The 23890-nt window shown below is 31.9% G+C and overlaps 1 long non-coding RNA gene across 1 annotated transcript; it reads right to left on the bottom strand.

Annotated features, from left to right (window-relative positions):
- Positions 1-283: 283 nt before the first annotated feature.
- On the bottom strand, positions 284-21174 carry LOC120209832. The gene is made up of 3 exons (XR_005524443.1): positions 21163-21174; positions 11888-11893; positions 284-660 (listed from the first exon to the last, which is right to left on the bottom strand). It is a non-coding gene; the product is annotated as an uncharacterized LOC120209832 (long non-coding RNA).
- Between the last annotated feature and the right edge of the window lie 2716 nt (positions 21175-23890).

Genomic DNA, 23890 nt, shown 5'->3' with positions numbered 1-23890 from the left:
TTATGGTTGGAAAAGACGATGGTGATAGGTTAGGATGTGAGATTTTAGAGATTAAGATTTTTTTAATAAAAAAGTGTTTGTAATGTTAAGTACTAAGATCATTCAAAATAATAATTTAAATATTTAATCGTGAAAAGTGGTAAATTTGAACATCTATTTTATAATTAAGGCTCCTAAGAAAGGGAAAACCCAGGACATTCTTCGTTGTGTTTTCAATGTGTACAGCTAAACGCCAACTGTGTTGTATTATTTGGGCGTAAAATTTGTTAAAGAAGCGTTCGTAGTAAATCAAATTCCTCGTTTATTTGTAAAAGAATCTGTCAAGTCCAGAAACAAATACAAGCAATCTGTTAAACTTTGAGCAGTTTTAAAAAGATAATCGATAGGAGAATTCCAAAATTGTAAATCTCTCTCGTCAAAGGGAAAAAATAATGATCTCTTTCAAGTCAGCACCAGCCGCCGCCTTGGAACCGTAGAACCCCATATGCGCCGAGACTTCTCTTGAGATGCTGCCAATATTGTCGGAGACGCTGTGGTGGTGGGGGTTGGAGTCAGCCGGTGGGTGATAATAGAGACGAGCAGTCTGGGGGCAGTGAGAATGAAACCTTGCGACTATTCTCACACCTGCATCCAAAATCTCCGTGTATTTCCCCATTTCACCTTGTTATTACAAAAAAAATGATTCTGAATCTCTATAATATCCTATGATTTATTTTCTTCAAAGTGTAGAAGAAAAATATTGAAGAAAATAAAAAGAAAAAGAAAGGAAGAAGGGTTGTGCTAAAAAACGTCCCAGAGTAAATCTCCCATGTAACAGCAAAAGAAAGTTTATGTTGCGAGTGAAACGGGAGGAGGCTTCATATTTATATATGGCAATTTGCCAACGACGGGGCTATTTCCCCTCTGTTTCGGCCCAGCTCACGTTTTCCATATTTCCGAGTTAGGTGGAATGTATTTGAATATTTGCCCCTACATTTTACTCTTTTGCTCGTCTTAATCCCTAATAATTCATATTCCTTTTATCTTAGTATTCCTCTACTTCACAAATCACAAATTCCCTACGAAGCTAGTTCTTATTTTATATGCATGATGTTAAAATTAGCCTTCGATATTTATTAAAATGATTATTTTAGCCTCTAACATTTCGTTTTAGGATAAAGTGACATTTAATATTTGATTAAATAGTCACTTTGACCTTTGTTCTTTTTTCTAAGCATTTTGACCCTTAATATTTCATTTTAGGGTAAATAGGCCTCTATTTTATAGCATTAATCATTTGTTAACTAAAAGTTTTCATTCATAGAGAGGCGTTTTTTCCCAAAATAAAATATTGAGGCCAAAATGCTCAATAACGAATAAAGGTTAAAGTTTCTATTTAGTCAAATTTTAGAGGTTCTTTTGATATTATACCCTTTTATTATGCATATGCTTGGTTCAACTAGTGGTAGAAGTACGACTAAGTTAAGGTGGACAAGTGACCGCTCTAAAATCTAAATTTTATTAAATTAATTATTTGTTTTATTGATAATGTATGTCTTAAAATTTTATTTATTCTTACCCCATACAAAATTTTTATGTAATTAATATATATATATACTCACTTTTAAAAAAAATTATGTGAACTTATTGATTGTGATACACTACATACATTTGAAGTTATTTTATTAGTGAAGTGGTTCAGAAAATATAAAAGAGAAAAATACAAGGGGCTTTCCTCTAATATTTTCATTTGCCCATAAAGTGTATAGGGACAGCCACTCCAAGCAATGTGGGGACAGAGTCAGATATAGGGAATCGCATCTAAACAAATAAGTCAAATTATGCAAAACCGTGTCAGCGAAGAATAAAAGCGAGTAATTGAATGTGTGCGGCTTCGGTTGTTCGCCGCGTGATTTGCTCCTTTTCTTAAGTTTGCTCCTTTGTTTCTCCATAATTACACAATCACCCTTTCCTTTTTTATATTTATTTATTTCTATTTTCATGATGGCTGCTATTTACGGACCAGAAAAATCACGTGCCTGCTTGGATCTACTGTGGATGGCTATCATTACGAGCATTTATCAAACGAGTCGATTTCCAGTTCGACGGTCCTCGACTTATACTTCTTAAAAAGATTTATTGATCGTTTCGACTCAATTCTGTTAAATTTGTTAAAATTTTGTTTGACTCGTACTCTTTAAAATAATTATTATTTAATTTAACTCGTTGTTTATTAAGTTCATTGCTCGTTTATTAATTGGAATTTTTATATTATTTTTTAACTATATATAAAATATGCTAATATTATATAGAGCTTAATATAAATAAAAATTAATTAATTTAACTAAAAAATTATTAAAAGAGTGTATGAAGTAATTTCAAAATCTAAATTTCAAAATAATAATCTACAAAAACAACAAACTAACATATTAAAACTTAATTAACAACCCACAAATACATCAAACTAACATATTAAAAATATTCTTGAAAAAGAAGAAGAAATTCAATGATTTATAATCAATCCTAAAAATAAGAAAATCCAACACCTTTTTACTTCATTCATTGTTGTTTGCAATCACCAAACTACTAAAAATTATATAAAAAATTAAGAGTTGATCGTGAATTTATCGAGTCGAGTTGGATTTTACTTAACTCGTTAAGGTATCTGTTGAAAAAATTTTGATATTTCGATATAACAAATTAAGTTAAATGAATTTTAAGATTTTCCAAATGATTTTCTAAGTATATTCGATAGAATTATTCGAATATCAAAACATTACTCCAAATCTTTCAAAGATCATTTTTAATCCTTACTCAAAGTGTAAAATAAATTTTTAATCTTAAAACAATTTCAAAATAATTTTACAAAGTATTTCGAACCATTTAAAAGCCAAAAATTCCAGATTGCTCAGAGGGAACCGATTCCCACCTAAGGGGGTACCGATTCTCCCCTAAGGGGGTACCGATTCCCCCCTGAATGGTTTGGCTCCGAGAATTCCAGTATGCTCGGAGGGAACCGATTCCCCCCCAGGGGGTACCGATTCCCCCTTGTATAACGGTCGAAATATTTGAATTTTACACTTAGGGAACCGATTCCCCATAGGGGGTACCGATTCCCCCCAGCTCCAAGCTGTTTTATTAATTGTTTTCACACTAAAACGGCTATATGACCTTCACTAATCATCCCCAACGTTCAGAAGTGATTCAAGGTGTATTTAAACAAGTTCTGAAGCCCTTGATCAATATGAAATTATAGAGAAACAAGAGAGAAAGCATCAAACACCAAGTTTGTGCAAATCAAGCCAATTTTCCCTTCAATATTCTTTTTGCTTTCAAAGAACACCATTTGTGCTCATTTGTAATTATTTGTGAGTGTTCTTTTCTTATTCTAGAATTGTGCAAACATCTTACCTTGTGAGGTTTTCTTTATAAGTTTGCAAATTTGTAATCTTCTCTTTGGGAAAGTGTGTTCTCAAGAATTGGGGTATATTCTTGAGGGTGTTGTAAGGTTATCTCTTTGGCCTCAAAAGAAAGAACAAATTAGTGAATTTGTTGGAAATCCTTAGTGTGGATAGCTAAGGTAGTGGACATAGACTTTGATTGAGAAAGTCGAACCACTCTAAATCGCTGTGCAATTACTTTCAATTTTCTGCAAAAGCTTCCACCAAATTTTTAATTGCCAATTCACCCCCCTCTTGGCTAATTCTGTCAATCGATTAACTCAACAATTGGTATCAGAGCCTCACTCATTTGAAGGTTTAATCGCCTCTTGAGTCGATTCGGGAAGAGTTAAATCGATAAAGATGGCGTCTACTTCCGGTTCATTCTCCATGGAAGAATCCAGACCTATTGACATGCCTCCACACTTCAATGGAACAAATTATCGTAATTGGAAGAGGTGTATGATGATATTCATCAAATCATTTGATATGAAAGCTTGAATGATAATCATGAAAGGATATTCCTCTCCTACTAAGAAGGCAAAGAAGTGGAGTGTTCAAGAACGGAAGGAAGCTCAACAAAACTCAAAGGCTATGCACATGTTGTGTTGTGCAATTGATCCTAATGTATATAAAGGAGTTTCTTCTTGTTCAAGTGCCAAGGAAATGTGGGATAAGCTTGAGGAGATCTATAGAGACAAGGAAGAAGAAGAACCAATAAAAGTGATGTCTCTATTAGCTCTCACAGAGACAAAGGTATCTTCTAACTCAAATATATCAAATTCAAAATCTTTTAATGAGTTAAAAGATGCTTATGATAAATTATATTCGGAGTTTGAGACCATGAACTCCAAATACAATAAATTAATTTCTAAATTTTTTGCTAAAAAATGATCTTCTTTTGAAAGCTAAAACAGACTTGGAAAATCAAAATGAAATGTTGAGAAAGGAGTTAGAGCTTTCAAAAATAAAATCTGAAAACTTTGAAAAAGAAATTTTCAAATTAAACAAACTTCTTCTAGAAATGAAAATGGATTTTGAAAATCAAAATGAAATCTTGAAGAAGGATTTAGAACTCTCAAAAATGAAATTTGAAAGTATTGAAAAAGAAAATTTCAATTTGAAAGATAAGCTTGAATGTTTAACAAGAGAATAAGTGACAATTCTAAATAATTCATCTAGTTCAATAATGACAATATGTTCACATTGTCATTATCATGGTCATAAGGAATATACTTGTCCTTTAAAGAAAGGAAAACGATTTAAAATTAGACAAGTATGGGTTCCAAAAGGAACAAGAGGCATTGAAACTAATGTTCAAGGATCCAAAGCAATTTGGATACCAAAATCTACTTAAATGTCTCTTGTAGGTGTGTGAGAGAAATGGTGATAAAGATGATGATATTCAAGATGCTCTAGCCACACATAAAAAGGGAATGGGTAACCTCTAAACTTAATATTTTTATTATTTGGTTGCTCATTTAGTTTATGCATGCATGCAGTTTTAAATGTTGAATTATGTTTTATCTCATGTATGTTGAAAAATATTGTATGATGATCATGATAATTTTTGGTAATGTTTTATTAAACTCTAGTTCATCATATTAATTTTTGGTCAAAATTGTTTTTATTTTAAAAAAAATGATATCTCTTTAACAATTGATATCGATTTTTCAAGAACTTTGGTTTTGCAAAAATTTTGACCTGAAATTTTTCTTAATGTTTATGCATAGATTTTTGTTTAAATATTATAAAGTTTTAATGCATAACATTTTCAAAAACTTTATGCACGTGCTCTTAATCTCTATAATCAACATTGCATAATGTTTTATATGTGAATGGGTTAAAAGCATAATCTTTTGAAAAATAAATTTGATAAAAGATACAATGTTTTATTTTAAATGATTGCAAAATTGATTGACATTGCATCTATTTTTGATTATGCTTGTTGGTCATAAAATAGGAACATATACATGGTGCATTTAGATTCTTTTGATATAACTAATTTATGCCTAGTTGCTAAGGATGAACATGATAGTTGGTTATGGCATAGGAGACTAGGACATGCTAGTATGAGTGCTTTGCAACGGTTAATTCAAGGAGACCTAGTAAGAGGGTTGCCTAAGCTTAAATTTGATAATGATAAAATCTGTGATGCTTGTGCTAAAGGAAAACAAAAGCGAGTTTCTTTTAAATCCATTAATGATGTATCAACTAGTAGAGTTTTACAATTGATCCATTTAGATCTTTTTGGGCCAACTAGAACTACTAGCTTGGGTGGAAAACAATATGCATTTTGTCTTGGTAGATGACTATTCTAGATATACTTGGGTTCTATTTTTAAATACTAAAGATGAAGCATTAGAACAATTCATCACGTTTTCAAAAGTAATCCAAAATGAAAAAGGTTACTCTATAACTAGTGTTAGGAGTGATCATAGAACTGAATTTGAAAATCTTGGATTTACTGAATTTTGTAACTCTAACGGTATTAGCCATAATTTTTCAGCACCAAGAACTCCTCAACAAAATGGAGTTGTTGAGAGGAAAAATCGAACTTTAGAAGAAATGTCTAGAACCATGCTTTGTGAAAATAATTTGCCAAAATATTTTTGGGCGGAAGCCACAAATACCGCTTGTTATGTTGTAAATCGAGTAATGATTAGGCCAATTTTAAAGAAAACTCCATATGAAATTTTCAAAAATAAAAAACCTAACATTAGTTATTTTCATCCTTTTGGATGTAAATGTTTTGTTTTAAACAATGGTAAAGAAAACCTTGGCAAATTTAATGCTAAAAGTGATGAAGGAATTTTTCTGGGTTATTCCTTAAATTCTAAAGCCTATCGTGTATTTAATAAAAGAACTTTAGTTGTAGAAGAGTCTATACATGTTGTTTTCGATGATAATCCCCTTCCGAGGAAGGATTCTTGTGTGAATGATGATGTAGGTGTTATAAATACAAATGACGTTAAATATGACGTTACAGAACCATCTTCAAAGGAAGAAACGAAAAATGAGGAAACTCATGATCCTCTTGAGAATCCAACCATTGAAGAAAGGGAAGTATCTTATCCAAGAGAGTACAACTATGTCAAGGATGGTGAAATTATAGGTGATCCATCAAAAGGGGTAACAACTCGATCTTCTCTTATAAATATTTGTAATTATGTTGCATTTATCTCATTCATAGAGCCTAAGAATATTAAATAAGCATTAAATGATGAACATTGGATTATGGCTATGCAAGAAGAGTTAAATCAATTTGAGAGAAGTAAAGTATGTACATTAGTTGAAAGGCCTAGTAATAAATCTACTGTAGGTACTAGATGGGTATTTAGGAATAAGCTTGATGAGAGTGGTAATATAGTGAGAAACAAGGCTAGACTTGTTGGTCAAGGGTATACTCAAGAAGAAGGCATAGACTATGATGAAACATACGCTCCCGTAGCTAGGATGGAAGCAATTAGAATGTTATTAGCATTTGCATGTTTCAATGAATTTAAATTATATCAAATGGATGTTAAAAGTGCATTTTTAAATGGTTTTATAAAAGAAGAAGTGTATGTGGAACAACCTCCAGGTTTTGAAGAATCAAATTTTCCGGATCATGTTTTAAAATTGACAAAAGCTCTTTATGGTTTAAAGCAAGCTCCTAGAGCTTGGTATGAAAGATTGTCAAATGTTTTAATTGAAAAAGGTTTTTCAAAAGGAAAGGTTGACACTACATTGTTTTTGAAGCATAAAGGTAAAGATTTATTAGTAGTTCAAATTTATGTTGATGATATAATATTTGGTTCTACTAATGATATTTTTTGCCAATAATTTTCTAAGCTAATGCAAAGTGAGTTTGAGATGAGCATGATGGGGGAGCTCTCATTTTTCTTGGGACTCCAAATCAAGCAAAGAAAAGATGGCATCTTCATCAATCAAGATAAGTACGTCAAAGATATGCTCAAGAAGTTTGGACTGGAAAATGGGAAACCTCATGACACTCCAATGAGCTCTTCAACAAAGCTTGACTTAGATGAAGGAGGTAAATATGTAGATGTTAAATTATATAGGTCAATGATTGGATCTCTACTTTATCTAACTGCAAGTAGACCGGATATTATGTTTAGTGTTTGCTTATGTGCTAGATTTCAATCATGTCCTAAGGAATCACATTTACTAGCTGTTAAGAGAATCTTTAGATACCTTAAAAACACTCCTAGTTTAGGACTTTGGTATCCTAGAGACTCTAGCTTTAGCTTGCATGCTTTTTCTGATGCGGATTATGGAGGATGCAAATTAGATAGGAAAAGCACCTCCAGTACTTGCCAATTCCTTGGAAATATGCTAATTTCTTGGTTTTCAAAGAAACAAAATTGTGTTGCATTATCTACCACTAAAGCCGAATACATTTCAGCTGGTAGTTGTTGTGCACAAGTTTTATGGATGAAACAACAACTTTTTGATTATGGAATTGAAGTAGGTACCATTCCTATCAAGTGTGACAATACTAGTGCTATTTGTCTCACTAAAAATCCCATCCATCACTCTAGAACTAAGCACATTGAAATAAGACATCACTTCATTAGAGACCATGTCACTAAGGAAGATGTAGTTCTAGAATTTGTTGATACTTTGCACCAATTAGCGGATATCTTTACAAAACCTTTAGACAAGGAACGATTTTGGACACTTAGGAGAGAATTAGGTTTGACCAATCTATCTTCACTTAGTGTTTAAAATAATTTTAGCACTTTTAATAATAAATGAAAAATGCTTATAATAGTAATTTTTAATTGCATTCATTGCTATTAGTTAGGGGGAGTTTATGATTCTTGATGAAAATTTAATTTTATGTTAAAATATCGTTTAAAGATTAATTGAATTGTTTGAACATGATTAATTTTCAATATATGAGTTGCCAATACCACTAGAGGAAATTAATTTAGCATTTTGGATGTTTAAAATCAGATTTTAGCATTTTGGTGCAGAGAGAATCGATCCCCCCTTGAGGGAGCCGATTCCCCCTTTGAAGGGGAACCGATTCCCCCCACAGGGGAACCGATACCCCCCTAGGGTTCTGGTTTTAACACGGACAGAACCCAATATTTGCTCAAACCCTCTCTTATTCCTTCACGCCATTTCTTCCCTCTACTCTCTCAAATCTCCATTCTTGCCTCAAATCAACGTTTTTAATCGAAATTCACTTCAAATATCATCCTCTAAACCTGTTGGAATCATCAAAAACGTGCAAACTTCATCTAATCTCACTCAAATCCGAAATCCTTCAAGGTATTTTTCCAAAACTTCTATTTCATCAATTTATGATCATAGAACTAGTTTTAATTAGTTCTAGGTTGAAAATTTAGATTTGGCATTGATTATTTAGTGATTAGAAACTTGATATCACAACTAATTTCATCAAAAACACAAGAATTTTCCAAAATTTTCTAAAATTGTGAAATAAAAAAAATGTTGATTTTCAAATTATTGTGTTTTGATTGAATTATGTTGTTGTTATGAAAACTATGTATATATTATTTATCAAAACCATATTTTTCAAACGTTTTCAAAAACTTTGCCCAATAAGATTGATTTAGAGAACCTTGAAATATTAAGGACTCAATTGAGTTTTGGGATTGATTGAATTGCATACATGTGTTTTCTAAATTGAGGTTATCCATACTATTCCGATTCCCTAAACCATGTCCAATCTTAAACGTGCTAGGTCATCATCTAGTCGTTCACACCGTCAACCAAATCCACCTCCAAATCCTCCTCCTATTCCAATTTCTAATCCTAATCCCATTTATCCTAACTTGACCATCCAAAATTCGTGTTTCAATCATCCTGGTCCTAGAAATCATCGTTTTTGGTATTATCAATATTTTGACTCTTACAAAATCCGGGAAGAATGTATTCCTTCTCGTCAAGCTATGTTAGCTATCAATTTTAAACATCTTCCTCTTTTACAAGAGTGGAAATTTGATAAACTCTTTGACCTTGGACCCATCGTTTACCATCAACTTGTTCGTATTTTTTATTCTAATGTCGTTTGTGTTAAAAACCAAACTGAAACCGAAACCAATAGGAATTCGTTCCTACCTTCTAGGATAATTCTTATATATTGACTCGGCTTACATAGCCAATACATTCGGATTAGATAATGGTGGTATTTCAAATGAAAAACAGGTTTTAGGATCTCGTTATAAAAGAAGGGATAGTGCAAGTGTCCTAGACCTTCATGAACGTTTTCTTCATCTAATGATTTCTTGGTGGTTTCGACCATCCGGAGGTCGTTATTCTACTCTTAAAGCCTTAGATCTTTGGTGGTTACATTGTTTCGAAAACAATATTAAAATCAACCTTCCTCAGATTATTTTTGCTGAAATTGTTGAAACCGTAAATCTTGTTCCTAACAAAAAACTCTGTTCATCTCTTGTTTACGGTTGCATCTTGAGTAATCTGTTTTCCAAAGCTGGGCTTAGAGTTGGTCTAGATGCCATTTTCCCCCTTAAGAAACAAATTAACCTTTTTTCCTTAACGAGAGCGGGATGGATTAAGGATAAGGAAACCGGTGAATGGGTTCGATCTTCTACAAATACTCCGGGAGCTAGTTCTTCACAAGCTCCACCCGAAGCTGACGAAGATCTCGAGCTTGAGCAATTAATGCGAGACATCGATGAAACCGAAGATGAGCCTGAGCAGCCCGAGGAGAAGCCCGAAGAGCAAGCACAACAAACACATCAAATGCCTCCATATTTCCAATCCTTTATGGAGACATTCGATTTTCGATACGCTACTATGGATTCGCGCTTCACTTCTATAGAGTCCCATTTATCCACAATGGGAGCTCAACAATTAGAAATTCTTTGGGAAATGCGTGCAAATAATGAAGCAACCAACGTACGTATTAATGACCTCACTAACGAAATGGCCGCTATGCGAGCTCGTTTTCCTCCTCCTGATCCGGATATGTGATTCTATGTTTTGCTTTGAACTCCAAACTTATTGTTTTAACATTTTGACTATTTTGGAATGTTTGAATTTGTGGATTGATTGACTTTGAATTTGTTTGGATTTATGAATGGTTAGAAATTATCTATTTGGTGTGATTAAATTTATTCATTATTGCATCATTTACTTCATGATTAGATATATGACCAATTTTGCCATTTCACATTAATTATGAATATTGATTATGAAACTAATGGCTAACGTTTCTCTTGCTTGTGATCTTAGCAGCTTATGTTATATATAATCAATTGGCTAAATGACTTCAAAAACTTGTTTAAATTCTTTAAAATGTCTTTTTGATTTAACAAAAAGGGGGAGAAGTGTTAAATGGTGTTAAATGCGTTTTCTAAATGCTAAATGGGAGAAGTGTTAAAATAAGGGGGAGTAATTTCAAAACTTGATTTCAAAATCTTAAAAATACTAAAATGTTTTGTTATATCAAAAAGGGGGAGATTGTTGAAAACATTTTGATATTTCAATATAACAAATTAAGTTAAATGAATTTTAAGATTTTCCAAATGATTTTCTAAGTATATTCGATAGAATTATTCGAATATCAAAACATTACTCCAAATCTTTCAAAGATCATTTTTAATCCTTACTCAAACTGTAAAATAAAGTTTTAATCTTAAAACAATTTCAAAATAATTTTACAAAGTATTTCGAACCATTTCAAAGCCAAAAATTCCAGATTGCTCAGAGGGAACTGATTTCCCCCCTAATGGGGTACCGATTCCCCCCTGAATGGTTTGACTCCGAGAATTCCAGTATGCTCAGAGGGAACCGATTCCCCCCCCAGGGGGTACCGATTCCCCCCTTGTATAACGGTCGAAATATTTGAATTTTACACTTAGGGAACCGATTCCCCATAGGGGGTACCGATTCCCCCCCCAGCTCCAAGCTGTTTTATTAATTGTTTTCACACTAAAACGACTATATGATCTTCACTAATCATCCCCAACGTTCAGAAGTGATTCAAGGTGTATTTAAACAAGTTCTGAAGCCCTTGATCAATATGAAATTATAGAGAAACAAGAGAGAAAGCATCAAACACCAAGTTTGTGCAAATCAAGCCAATTTTCCTTTCAATATTCTTTTTGCTTTCAAAGAACACCATTTGTGCTCATTTGTAATTATTTGTGAGTGTTCTTTTCTTGTTCTAGAATTGTGCAAACATCTTACCTTGTGAGGTTTTCCTTGTAAGTTTGCAAATTTGTAATCTTCTCTTTGGGAAAGAATGTTCTCAAGAATTGGGGTATATTCTTGAGGATGTTGTAAGGTTATCTCTTTGGCCTCAAAAGAAAGAACAAATTAGTGAATTTGTTGAAAAATCCTTAGTGTGGATAGCTAAGGTAGTGGACGTAGACTTTGATTGAGAAAGTCGAACCAATCTAAATCGCTGTGCAATTACTTTCAATTTTCTGCAAAAGCTTCCACCAAATTTTTAATTGCCAATTCACCCCCCTCTTTGCTAATTCCATCAATCGATTAACTCAACAGTATCGATCGAGTTAACTCGAATCAAGCGTTGACAAGTTTGAACGGCTCACAAGAAAACACCCCTAGCTATTACCCTACTTTTAAAAAAAATAAATCTAATAATAAAGATAAAAAAGTAGTTAATATATTTTTTAGATCCATCAGTATTCGATTTATTGGTCAACTAATCTGAATCAAGTACTGTAAAGGTGAAGATAACCCTCCCATTCTAGTTTGCTCTATTCGTAAACGTTAGGATTCGAACCACTGACCATGCTTAAATGATCTAGTGCCTTATTCTATTATATGATATTTTATAATAAAACGAAAAAATGTTCAATAAGTGAATTAAAATTAATATCCATTAAAAATTTATATCGGATCTTTTATAGTTTAAATAGTGTTTTATATTTTAATTTAATTATACATTTGATCTCTTAGTAACGAAGTTTTAGGGGAAATTATCACGTGCGACATCCTCAATATACGGTTAAAAAAAGCGATATCGATTTTGTTATTATTTAAATAACAAAACTGGTAAAAAAATTACCTGAAACATTATTATTTCTATCAATTTTGTTATTATCGGGCGTTTTACTGGTTTTGTTAACAAAACAGATAAAGCACAATTTGTTTTGTTATTTTTTCTACCGGTTTTGTTATTGTTGGGCACTTTACCATAAATGTTAAAAAACATTGATGTTTTAGGTAGAAATAATAATGTTTTAGGTAATTTTTTTATCGGTTTTGTTATTTAAATAATAACAAAATTAGTAACGTCTTTTTTTAGTTGTATATTAAGGGTGTCGTACTGTAGAATTTCTCGAGTTTTAGGGTTTGTTTGATTATAGAAAATGTATGTTATTCTTTTAGAGAATAGAAATATTGAAGAAAATGTGTTTAGTTGTAAAATTAAAAAATGATTTTTGGAAAATGAAAAATAAAAATAATTGAAAATATGAAAATATAAAAAAGATGTTTTCAGCATTTTCATTAAAACGTTTCTGAAAAGTTATAAAACAAAAAAACACGAAATCTAGAATTTTAACTTAATTTATATAGATTCAAATCCTTCTAAGAATATTTTTTTTATTTAATGATATCTAAAACCCTTAAACTTTTTCAAAAAATCCAATATGGTCCCTAAATATTTTTACACTTAATTTGGTCCTTATACTTAATTTTTTATAATTTAATTTTATAGTATTTTTATATTTAATGTATTGAATATATTAATAATTTTATATTTTAAATTTAAATAATACCTTAATATTTTAAAAATTAAATAAGTTCTCAAATTTTCTAAAAAATCAATTATGTACTCAAACTTAGTAAAAAAATTAATTTAACTCATCTACCAAATTTTCTCCTGTCGTGTACTGTCACAACAATATTATGATCTATCATATCAATATTGTAGATTATCATGTAAGCTTTATGAATTTTTGTGTAAGCGTTATGACCGTTTCTTTCTCAGTTTAAGGGATACACTAAATTTTATTTAAAAAAAATTTGACCTTAAATACCACTAAATATATATTTTATTTTAATGATACTTTTGTGTGCTCTTGTTTACAACAATATTTTTATATATTTTTTAATTTAATTGATTTTCAATATGCAATTACATTTTTTTATTATAAATTAAAATATTTTTTTCTGTTATAAATTTTTTATCAACTTTATTATTTTATATTTGCATAACTCACATGTTAAATTTATGTAATGAAATTTTTTAATAATTCTATTTTAGTTTAAATATTTAATAACTACTTATTCATCTCTATTTTAAAATATTAGATATCAAATATATTTTCACTCTTTTTATTTTTGAATTCAAGTTTTCACTTATATTAACTAAATATATTTTCTAATTGGCAAACAATTGAAAATGAAAACTATTTTTAGAAAATAAAAATAGGACTAAAACTAAACATACCCTTAGGGTGCGTTTGGTTCACGGAATGTAAGATTACCAGTAGGAATAAAAGATTACCAATGAATATGATTACTGAGAATGTTGTATTTTGTGTTTGGTTGGTTTAGCAGGAATGTAAGATTACCGTGTTTGGTTAAAGGAATAAAAGATTATTGGAATGTATATTTGACCAAATTGTCCTTATTATATATTTGTATAATATTACAAATTGTAAAATATTTATATATTTTCTTAAAAAATTAAATTCATAATATTTATATAATTCTTTTTACAAAATTAAAATATAAAAAAGGTTTAATGAAAGGGTAATTTTTTTTAACCCCTGAACTTCATATAAAATTTTAATTATAGACTTTTTTTTTTGTAAATCTAAAATAATTTAAGGATAAATTTGTAATTTAACCTTCTCATAATTTTTATTATTCAATGACAGAAGAAGGATATTTTTGAAAAAAAATAAAAATTCAAGGGCATTTTAGTCTAAAATGCCGGTAATGTTACAATACCTAAGGGAAGGGAGGTAATGACATTCCCGGTAATATACCCCAAAAAATCTACTATTGGTAATAAAACATTATCGGGAATGAGATTCCTGGCCAACCAAACATGGGAATGTGGGATTCCCATCCCATGGGAATCCCACAATCCTTGAATCAAACACCCCCTTAAAGTTTACATTGGAGATTGAGAACGTATCATTTGTTTCATTTATGTATTTTAAAGGATAAACTACATAAATGGTCACTTTCGTTTCGTTTTAATGATCATTGAAGGTAAATTGTTGTTAAACCTTTAACGATTAGTTGACGTGTCTCAGTAAATATATAAAATTTAAATTTTATCATTTCCATGTAGATAATACATAGATTAAGTTTTGGTCACTTTTCATTTTATATTTGTAAACTTTTGCTCACCAAATCCAAAAAACATAAGTTTTGGTCATTTACATTATTGTTTTATTAAGTTTTGGTCACTTATGTTATCGTTTTATTATGTTTTGGTCACTTGGACGTTGAAATGTCGTTAGTTTGATGACATGGTCCGTTAGTAAAATGGTTTAATGTTTATTTTAACCCCAAGCTCTAGACAAAATACTGATTATGAGTCTTTTTATAAATTCAAATTTGTTTAGGGACAACATTTCAACTTACCTAGTTTTTCTCTAACCCCCAATATTGCTCATCTTCTCCCGATTTCTTCTTCACACATCTCTATTACATTGCAGTAGCCTTCTTGTTTCTAATTATTAGTTGTAATTATTTGAAATCAAATTAGGTGGGTTCTCCATTGAAAGAAAATGTATAAAAAGAAGTAATGAAAATCGTGAAAAATGCAGAAAATTCACAATTAAAACTTTGAAAGATTCACCATCACAGCAACACCATCGCCTCGAGCCGAGAAAACTAGAGCTTCTACAATACCAAGTTTCCATCGCCGACGTGTTGTTAACCAACGAAATCCTCGTGATGTGAAAGATCATTGAGAACATTTCGTCACGGAAATGAGGTACTCGGAGGATGGTGTAGTGGCGATGGTGTGACAAATCGCGCAAACTGCAAGGGTAAACAGTGATTTATAGGGATCTAGAATCATAAAATTTCTTGCTCATGAGCAAAAACAAAGATTTGAAGTTGAAGATCATGGATTTTGGATTAAGTTCAATAAATAAATTCACGGATCCAATTATCGAGTTGTTTGGATCCATTGATTATTGTAAACACCAATTTTTTCTATTTTAATTAAGCCCAAAAGAATATATATATACACATACAAACCGTCCAAAATAAATAAAACTAAAAAATAATGTCATTAATTATTCAGTACATTTACAAATTAAACTCTAAAGTATTACATGTGGCCTCAATTACCCAATTAGAAAACCCAAAGCCCACGTGCAAAACCATTAACAATTAGAGTTTCATCATTTTACACTTAGCCACTCAACTGCCACCTCTTCACAGTCGTTAGATTTGGAGATGATCTGACGGTCATAGATCCACCGCAGCTAGGGTTCTCAAAACCCTTGTGTATCATTAATCCAAGCCACTAAATCGCGCCGCCACCACCAACACTCGCATCCAATAACGCCATCATCGAAGTAGCCATCTTTATTAATCGAGCCACGACAGATCACCAAGAACACAGGGCATTTAATGTCATCCATTCGCGATCAGTTTGCCCCCTCTTTCCCACGACTCGTTGATCCACCGTGGACAAGCAAACAAAACAAAAGGGGAACTTTAGAATAAAAGACCAAAAAAAGCTTTTCTTTTCTTTCGTTTTCTTTATGTAATTACGGAGGTTCTATAAAACCCTCTCCAAAAGAAACATGTAACTGGAGATTTCAAAAATCACACATTAGAAGCAATACAACAAGTTTTTCAGGAGGTATTTTCGTTCCCATTTTCCTTTTCGTTTTCAAACAAGAGTAAAAAAAAGGAGAGTTGAGGGATTAGATTTGTTTACCTTTAGATATTGAGTGCTTCATCGGGTCTCGTCGACATCCCTTCAAGTCCGTTTTGGTGTCATCGGATCGAGTTTTGAAGGGTAGAAAGTCTTTAACGGCTCGGTTTTAAGGGTAAAGAGGAAAAGATTTTTTTTTTGGAAGATTCTAGGTTAGTCCGACCACTGCTAGTGGTGGCCATAAGAATGAAAAAGGCCAAACAATGGCCGCATGGTTTTTGGTGAGCAGCGCCACTTGAGACAAAGAGAGGGATAGAGTGCGTGAAAAAAAATGAAATGGCAATGGTGCTTTAGGGTTTCATGCGACCAAAGTAAAACTGACCAAGAATAGCTCCAAATTTAAATTTTGTGCTAATAGGATTTAAGTCCTTCAACGTTAGCGTGAATTTACATTGTGGTCACTATTTCTTTATTTTTTCTTTTTTATTTATTTCACTTTTAACCCGTTAAACTTCATTGATTATCATTATGACCTGTTGATTTATTTTAATCATAACCCCTAACATTTATCTTCTTGCAATTATATCCTTACCACTATTTTAATTTAACCATTTTAAATCATGTACTTTACATTTCATTTCCTTTATATTCGATGCAATTTAAAATTCTATTCTTTAAATTATCTCAATCTACATTTCGTTACTTGTATTTACATTTATTTAGTTTTAAGTGTTTTATTTTATATTATTTTAATTTTTGTCTTTACATTATCTAATTTGTTCGTTTTAGTCATTTGTGAAAGTTGTGGATATTTATTTATTTCCTTTCTTAGTGAGTATTTATCCTGATATTAATTTAATCAAAGTTACCAAATTATTTATCTCTTATCTTTTACCTTTTATTTATTTACTTTTATGTCCTTCAATTTTCTATTATTCTAATTTCTACCTTCTAAATTTCCAGCATTGATATTTTTGTCCTTTAAATTCTAACTTTTAATTTCTAGAATTTAAGCTAAATATTCTATTTTCTTTCATTTTAGTCCTTTATTTGATATGTTACAATTTTAGCCCTATACTTTAAATTGATATAATTTAGTCAATTTTTCTATTTTAATTGCCTTTAATTTTTGTAGGCAATTTTTCATTCTTTTAATTTAGTCCCAACATACCTTGACCTTGGATTAAACCCTTAGATTTAGTTTTGTTATAAATTTTGTCCATAATTTTGTTTTTATAATTAAAGAGGGGATATTCTTTCATAGAGAAGAAAATCGATGGGATAGACTTCTCATTGTTGATGTGCAAATCCTATAGTTTCTTCTTAAAATGGGGATGCCACTTGATAAATAATTTCAAATAAATTAGTTAAGTTTAATAAGAGGATCATATTGTAAATTATGACTTGAATTTTCCATTTCCACTATTATGACAACAGATAATTGAGAGACACCAATTTTAAGCGTTGTGGGCGTACTTACCCTTCCCCACACGTAATAGACTCACGAATCCTTAAAAATGAGTTTCTGGTAATACGATGACCAATTTTATCTTTTAAAATGATTTTCTATAATTTTGTTAAAAATACATTTTTAGGTATTCAACCTACCTAACCCAAGGTTGATGGCGACCCTAAAATTAATTTTAACAAAATTCTAAATTTTCCCAAAAGTAAGTGGTAAATTAGGTTTTTTATCTTTGAAGAGAGAAAATCCTCATTAAAAAAAATGTTATGATAGCTTGGCCACTCCACTAGGGATTTGTTATAGAGTTAGGTCGTTAATCGCTTATACGTTGTCGTAATGGTGGAAATTGTGAATATGAGTTCATAATTAGTTTATGATCTTTTTATTGAACACTAATTGATTAATTTTGAATTCTTTGTAAATAACCACACTAATCTTTGAATTCTTATTTTTAGCTTCGTAAAAAATCTCTTTTCAAGGGTGATTCTTGTGTTTTGTTGCTTTGTTTGGTCAAAGGTTTGAGAATTCCTCCTCACACACATTACGTGTATTTGCATAACATAAGCTCTATACTCGAGCTCTGTCCTAAGTAAGTAGTGATGAACACTTTGATTTTATGGTGAATTTATTCCATGTATGAGCCTTAACAAGTAAACTCTGGGGCATATATGCCATGCCTTATACCTTTGTGGGAATTTATTTCTCTTATGTGTATAGGGAAATAGGCCCTCTTGAATTGAACTCATTATTTTTAAGCCTATAATGGTTAAAAATTAAGGGTTTGGTAGCCCAAGGGGACATCAACAACAAGGATAATTTGAGTACCTTTCAGCATAGAGCCAAAACCATGCATATAGTGACCCATAGAATAGTCACCCTAGGTAGAACTATACCGAACCTTTGTTCGTCAGTAGTGTTGAAAACATTTTGATATTTCGATATAACAAATTAAGTTAAATGAATTTTAAGATTTTCCAAATGATTTTCTAAGTATATTCGATTTAATTATTCGAATATCAAAACATTACTCCAAATCTTTCAAAGATCATTTTTAATCCTTACTCAAAGTGTAAAATTAAGTTTTAAACTTAAAACAATTTCAAAATAATTTTACAAAGTATTTCGAACCATTTCAAAGCCAAAAATTCCAGATTGCTCGAAGGGAACCGATTCCCCCCAAGGGGGTACCGATTCCCCCTAAATGGTTTGGCTCCGAGAATTCCAGTATGCTCGGAGGGAACCGATTCCCCCCCAGGGATACCAATTCCCCCCTTGTATAACGGTCGAAATATTTGAATTTTACACTTAGGGAACCGATTCCCCATAGGGGGTACCAATTCCCCCCACGCTCCAAACTGTTTTATTAATTGTTTTCACACTAAAACGACTATATTATTTTCTCTAATTATCCCCAACGTTCAGAAGTGATTCAAGGTGTATTTAAGCAAGCCTAGAAGCCATTGATCAATAACAAGAAACATCAAGCAATTAGAATCAAGAGAGAATCAAAGAGAAAGCATCAAACCTCAAGTTTGAGCATTTCAAGCCTATTTTTCATTCAATATTCATTTTGCTTTCAAGAACACTTATTGTGCTCAATTGTATTTATTCTTGAGTGTTCTTTCTTTGTTCTAGAATTGTGCAAACATATTTGCCTTGTGTGGTTTTTCTTGTAAGTTTGCAAATTTGTATTTCTCTTTGAGAAAAGAGTGTTCTCAAGAATTGGGGTATATTCTTGAGGGAGTTGTAAGGTTATCTCTTTGGCCTCAAAAGAAAGAACAAATTAGTGAATTTGTTGGAAAATCCTTAGTGTGGATAGCTAAGGTAGTGGACATAGACTTTGGTTGATAAAGTCGAACCACTCTAAATCGCTGTGCAATTTCTTTCAATTTTCTGGAAAAGCTTCCACAAAATTTTTATTGCCAATTCACCCACTCTTGGCAGATTCAGTCAATCGGTTAACCTAACAATTGGCATCAAATCCTAACTCATTTGAAGGTTTAATCGCCTCTTGAGTCAATTCGGGAAGAGTTATATCGATAATCAAAGTCATCAATGGCCTCCGCTTCAAACTTCGACTCCGGTCTCGACTCGATGCCCGTCAACAAGCCTCCTTTCTTCAATGGAGCTAACTATGCCTATTGGAAGAATAGAATGATGTACTTCATTCAAGCAAGTGACATGGGAGCATGGAATGCTGTAGAAAAAGGATACATCAAACCTCTCACTCATCCAAGGTTTGTGGAGTGAAGGAGAGACAAGAATGTTCCAGCTCAACTCCAAAGCCATCCATATCATTTTTTTGTGCTCTTGGACCAGATGAATACGGAAGAGTTTCATCATGTACAACCGCCAAATAAATATGGGACAAACTTCAAGTCACTCATGAAGGTACCGATGAGGTAAAGAAATCTAAAATTAGTATTCTAACGCATAGCTATGAAAATTTCAGGATAAAACCAAATGAAGATATCAAAGCTATGACGGATAGATTTTCAACGATTGTCAATGGTCTCAAATCATATGGAGAGATCATTTCAAATGAAAAGCTTGTGAGGAAGTTAGTATACTCCCTCCCAAAATCGTGGTAATCAAAGAAGACGACAATCATCGAGTCTAAGGACTTAACGTCCTTAACTCTTGAAGAGCTAATTGGGTCACTCCTCACTCATGAAATGATGCTCGAAGATGAGGTGGACCTCGACAAGATTGACGAGACACCAAAGGAGAAGGAGAAGAAGAAAAACATTAGAGTTGCTCTCAAATCCACAAAAGATGAGAGTGATTCGAATAACGATGACGATGACGAGGAAATGGCATTGTTTGCCAAATGGTTCAGAAAAATGATGAGACCTTATCGAGGAAGAAAATTCAAACGAAATGAAGGCCTCAAAAATGAACCGAAAGAGAATGACCCAATCATTTGCTACGAATGCAAAAAGCCAGGGCATGTCAAATATGATTGCCCATAATTGAAGAAAAAGGGTCAATCAAAGAATAAGCACAAGGCTCATGTGGCTACATGGAGAGATGAAGAAAGTTCTGATGAAGAGGAACAAGAAGTAGCTAACTTGTGCTTAATGTCATTTGGGGAAGATTCTAAGGTAACCTCTAACTCATCCGATTTTGATGATTTATCCTATGATGAGTTATTAGAGGAATATAATGGGTTGGCTTCGGATTATTAGAAATTATTTTTAAAATATAAAAATGAGTTTTCAAAATTGAAAAATGAAAACAAACTCATATCCAAAACCAACAACGATATTGAAAGTAAAATCAAAGATTTGCAAATCAAACTAGAAGAGTTTGAAAAGAAAAATTTAGATTTGCAAAATTTACTTTCAAAGATCAATGATGATCATCAAAAGAAAATTGATGATCTTAAAACTTCTTTTGATAAAGTTGGAACAAAACATTTTGAAAAAGGTGGAAATTCAAAATCCAACTTTGTTAGAAAAAGTTTTAGAAACTACAATCATAGAGGTCCCCAAAGAACCTCTAATGGAAAAATCGTTAGAAGTATGTGGTTTCCTAAAGAACTCATTACTACTAAAGATAAAAATATCCTACACAAATGGATACCTAAGGGGACTAGGATTTTGGAAACTAATGAATATGGATCCAAAAGAATTTGGGTACCAAAAATCAAAAATTAATCTATGTTTGTAGGGAAAGGAGCATTGATACAAGGCATGAGAAACAAATTCAAATTCATGGTACCTTGATAGTGGATGCTCAAGACACATGACCGGAGACAAAAGCTGGTTCATTGAGCTTAACGCCAAAAATGGAGGAGAAGTGACTTTTGGAGACAATTCAAAAGGTCACATTAAAGGTATTGGTATAATAAGTAATACCTCTTCCATACAAATTAAAAATGTTTTATATGTGAATGGATTAAAGCATAATCTATTGAGTATTAGTCAATTATGCGATAAAGGATTCAATGTCTTATTTGAAATTAATGGTTGTAAAGTCATTGACATTGCATCTAATCAGATTATGCTTGTTGGTCATAGAATAGGAAACATATACATGGTGCATTTAGATTCTTTTGATATGACTAATTTATGCCTAGTTGCTAAGGATGAACATGATAGTTGGTTATGGCATAGGAGACTAGGACATGCTAGTATGAGTGTTTTGCAACGGTTAATTCAAGGAGACCTAGTAAGAGGGTTGCCTAAGCTTAAATTTGATAATGATAAAATCTGTTATGCTTTTGCTAAAGGAAAACAAAAGCGAGTTTCTTTTAAATCCATTAATGATGTATCAGCTAGTACAGTTTTACAATTGATCCATTTAGATTTTTTTGGGCCAACTAGAACTACTAGCTTGGGTGGAAAACAATATGCATTTGTCTTGTTAGATGACTATTCTAGATATACTTGGGTTCTATTTTTAAGTACTAAAGATGAAGCATTAGAACAATTCATCACGTTTTCAAAAGTAATCCAAAATGAAAAAGGTTACTCTATAACTAGTGTTAGGAGTGATCATGGAACTGAATTTGAAAATCTTGGATTTACTGAATTTTGTAAATCTAACGGTATTAGCCATAATTTTTCAGCACCTAGAACCCCTCAACAAAATGGAGTTGTTGAGAGGAAAAATCGAACTTTAGAAGAAATGGCTAGAACCATGCTTTGTGAAAATAATTTGCCAAAATATTTTTGGATGGAAGCCACAAATACGGCTTGTTATGTTGTAAATCGAGTAATGATTAGGCCAATTTTAAAGAAAACTCCATATGAAATTTTTTAAAAATAAAAAGCCTAACATTAGTTATTTTCATCCTTTTGGATGTAAATGTTTTATTTTAAACAACGGTAAAGAAAACCTTGGCAAATTTGATGCTAAAAGTGATGAAGGAATTTTTCTGGGTTATTCCTTAAATTCTAAAGCCTATCGTGTATTTAATAAAAGAACTTTAGTTGTAGAAGAGTCTATACATATTGTTTTCGATGATAATCCCCCTTCCGAGGAAGGATTCTTGTGTGAATGATGATGTAGGTGTTATAAATACAAATGACGTTAGACATGACGTTGGAGAACCATCATCAAAGGAAGAAACGAAAAATGAGGAAACTCATGATCCTCTTGAGAATCCAACCATTGAAGAAAGGGAAGTATCTTATCCAAGAGAGTACAACTATGTCAAGGATGGTGAAATTATAGGTGATCCATCCAAAGGGGTAACAACTCGATCTTCTCTTAGAAATATTTGTAATTATGTTGCATTTATCTCATGCATAGAGCCTAAGAATATTAAAGAAGCATTAAATGATGAACATTGGATTATGGCTATGCAAGAAGAGTTAAATCAATTTGAGAGAAGAAAAGTATGGACATTAGTTGAAAGGCCTAGTAATAATCTACTGTAGGTACTAGATGGGTATTTAGGAATAAGCTTGATGAGAGTGGTAATATAGTGAGAAACAAGGCTAGACTTGTTGCTCAAGGGTATACTCAAGAAGAGGGCATAGACTATGATGAAACATACGCTCCCGTAGCTAGGATGGAAGCAATTAGAATGTTATTAGCATTTGCATGTTTCAATGAATTTAAATTATATCAAATGGATGTTAAAAGTGCATTTTTAAATGGTTTTATAAAAGAAGAAGTGTATGTGGAACAACCTCCAGGTTTTGAAGATTCAAATTTTCCGGATCATGTTTTAAAATTGACAAAAGCTCTTTATGGTTTAAAGCAAGCTCCTAGAGCTTGGTATGAAAGATTGTCAAATTTTTTAATTGAAAAATGTTTTTCAAAAGGGAAGGTTGACACTACATTGTTTTTGAAGCATAAAGGTAAAGATTTATTAGTAGTTCAAATTTATGTTGATGATATAATATTTGGTTCTACTAATGATGTTCTTTTCCAATAATTTTCTAAGCTAATGCAAAGTGAGTTTGAGATGAGCATGATGGGGGAGCTCTCATTTTTCTTGGGACTCTAAATCAAGCAAAGAATAGATGGCATCTTCATCAATCAAGCTAAGTACGTCAAAGATATGCTCAAGAAGTTTGGACTGGAAAATGGGAAACCTCATGACACTCCAATGAGCTCTTCATAAAGCTTGACTTAGATGCAGGAGGTAAATGTGTAGATGTTAAATTATATAGGTCAATGATTGGATCTCTACTTTATCTAACTGTAAGTAGACCGGATATT

The sequence above is a fragment of the Hibiscus syriacus genome, unplaced genomic scaffold (assembly GCF_006381635.1).
Source record: "Hibiscus syriacus cultivar Baekdansim isolate YM2019G1 unplaced genomic scaffold, ASM638163v2 tig00020355_pilon, whole genome shotgun sequence".
NCBI lineage: Eukaryota > Viridiplantae > Streptophyta > Magnoliopsida > Malvales > Malvaceae > Hibiscus > Hibiscus syriacus.
Note: the sequence above shows the minus strand (reverse complement) of the source record. Positions and strands in the feature narration are given on the sequence as shown.